The sequence below is a fragment of the Eschrichtius robustus genome, chromosome 2 (genome assembly GCF_028021215.1).
Source record: "Eschrichtius robustus isolate mEscRob2 chromosome 2, mEscRob2.pri, whole genome shotgun sequence".
NCBI lineage: Eukaryota > Metazoa > Chordata > Mammalia > Artiodactyla > Eschrichtiidae > Eschrichtius > Eschrichtius robustus.
The window spans coordinates 98446774-98449830 of NC_090825.1; positions in this window are offsets into that span (position 1 = coordinate 98446774).

Consider the following 3057-nt stretch of genomic DNA (forward strand, 5'->3'; position numbering starts at 1 on the left):
ATGGAGAACAATATGGAGGTTCCTTAAAAAACTAAAAATAGAACTACCATATGACCCAGCAACCCCACTACTGGGCATGCAGCCTGAGAAAACCATAATTCAAAAAGAGTCATATACCGCAATGTTCACTGAAGCTCTATTTACAATAGCCAGGTCATGGAAGCAACCTAAATGCCCATCGACAGACGAATGGATAAAGAAGATGTGGTACATATATACAATGGAATATTACTCAGCCATAAAAAGGAACAAAATTGGGTCATTTGCAGAGATGTGGATGGACCTAGAGACTGTCATACAGAGCGAAGTAAGTCAGAAAGAGAAAAACAAATATCGTATATTAACGCATATATGTGGAATCTAGAAAAATGGTACAGATGAACTGGTTTACAAGGCAGAAATAAAGACACAGATGTAGAGAACAAATGTAGGGACACCAGGGGGGGAAAGAGGGGTGGTGGGATGAATTGGGAGATTGGGATTGACATATATACACAAATATGTATAAAATAGGTAACTAATGAGAACCTGCTGTATAGCACAGGGAACTCCACTTCGCTGTACAGTAGAAACTAACACAACATTGTAAAACAACTGTACCCCAATTAAAAACAAACAAAAAACAAAAAAACTATAAGTAAAAAAAATAAAAACAAAATACGGTCTCTGGACCAGCAGTATTAGTGTCCCCTGGGAATTTGTTAGAGAGGCAAGTTTTGGGGCCCAACTTCAGACCTACTGTATCAGAAGCTCTTAGGATAAGGTCTCGCAATCTCCCTCCAGGGGATTCTGATGCACATTACTGTTTGCGCACCCCGTCCTGGACTGTCTGGTTGCCCTCTGTGAAGGCAAATTAGGCCACTTCATCTCCCCCTCCTCCCTGTACTAGTCCGAGAGTAGAATTTCTGCCTGGGGTCAGGTTTCACTGTGTCTCTACCATCCTGTTGCTCAAATCCATCAAAAGGATCATGATTATTTCTACATATAAATAGTCCAGGTTAAGTAAGATTACCATGGGAGCATAACGAGCCACATATTCTGGTGCTGTGATATACAGACATCCATCCTGACCTGAACTAATTGGGTACTAATTCTGCAATGGCAGACAACATGCAATTTTTTAAAAAACAAAAGAAATGCCACAGGAAGGAGTGGTGGGGATGGTGGAGGAACTCAAGGGTTTGAAGTCGGCTCGGATATTACCCTATATCACACTCAGGATAACTTCCCTGTACTTCCTTTTTCTCTCCTCTTATTTTTTCCTTCTGTTCTAGTTCTGATTTTCTTTCTTACAGGAACAGATGAGTAGTTTGACAATGCTACTAGCTAATGAAAAGAAGAGAGCATTACCTTATTTATAGACTTTGGGCATTACTACCTAGCAGCTTAAATGTGAAAGCTGAGGTATGTCTTCATGATTGCTACTTAATTTTCTCAGGAATAACTAAGTGGGAGCTACAACATCTTTGTTTAGCAGCTATGGTTTTCATTAAATTTAATTAAGTCTCCCAGAAGCTTTAAATTTAGGGTAACTTCAAAATTCTGGTGGCTTCTGCTAAGTATAATTATATTCCCTTTATAGCTGCCATGGTTTGGGAAAGCTGGCCTGTCAGACTTAAAAATCTTTAACAAGTTCACCAGTACTTTGGTTTCAGAGAGTCCATTTCCAAGCTCAGCCCTCCCTTCCCTCTCTCCTTTCCTCCCTCCCTCACTCCCTCTTTCTTTCTTCCCCTTTTGCAGAAGGCTGTGGCTAATGTGAACTTAACAAAAGCTGCCCAGTTATGCTTACAACCTCACTAATGAGTTGAGGTCAACATTTCCGAGGTTACTTTTGCCAGAAGGATTCTAAGACAGTCTTGGTTGACCACTGGGGTAAGTTGAGGTCCCTGAGTTCACTAGATTCTGTGTCCAAAGAACCAAGTGGACACAAGGCCTGGAGAGGATGAGAACAAGGGTCTGAGTCTGCCTTAATGGCAAAGACTCACTGCCAGATTGGAAGGAGACTTAAGTGCCTGGAGCTCCCCCTCACCTTCTGTTTAATCCTTTTTCCTTTGAAATAAGTACATCCTTTTTAAATCTAGATTTAGAAAGGACTGTGCAAATTTGCTGTGAAGGTAGTGCAGTAACATTGCAGAAAGCCTTTTGATGTAACCATCAGTGTTTTCCAAATGACAAACTGTGTCATGAGAAGGAATTTGCTCCAGGTTGGTTTTCTGAACCCTCACCTGTGCAGTCCTGCAAACTGAGGTGGGCATAGGGAGGAGGAGGAGGAGGAAGAGGAGTTATTAAACAGCTACAGTGTGCAAAACTGGTCCTCCAGGCTCCAGGATTTTCATATGAAAAGAGTTCTTCCTCAGAGGTCCCAGAACAATTGCATTTTTGTACTTGTGCTGTAGTTTCATATCAGCATTTTTCTCGCTTAGCTACGAGTATAATGTATCATTGTAAAGGTAATGAGAGAAGGTTGTCAGGAGTTTGATGAAGTTCAAATTTTTTTTTGTACTCTTGATATCAACTACACTTCCCTGGGTCTGAATACAGATTATCCAGGTCAATTCTATTTCTTTCGAAGTAAACAATTTTCAAGTTGCAAGCAGATTCCTGTACTACTTGTGTACATTCTATTTGATTCCAGCTATAATCCTGGGCACATTTAATGACATGCATAATTGTTATGATGATCTGTTGTCACTGAGGTTAAATATCAAGCAGTTGAATAAGTTGCCTTAATTAGTATTGTTTTAATACAGCTAAACAAACCAAATGTTTTTAAGTTTTGTTTCCCTTTGATAGTTGTTCAGTATCTATAATAATATTACTATAATCATTTTTTTCTATATTATTAGTTTTCCTGCTAGCCATACAAAATAAAAATATTTCTCTCCAGTTCAGGATTGAATATGGACTGGATGTTAGATGATATCAAGGAATTTTATTAAGGGTAGCAGTGGTGTTGTGCTTATGTAAGAAAATGTTCTTAGGTTATAGAAATGCACACTGAATCATGTAGGACTGAAGTGATATGCTAGTTGATTATACTATTCTTTTGTGCATATT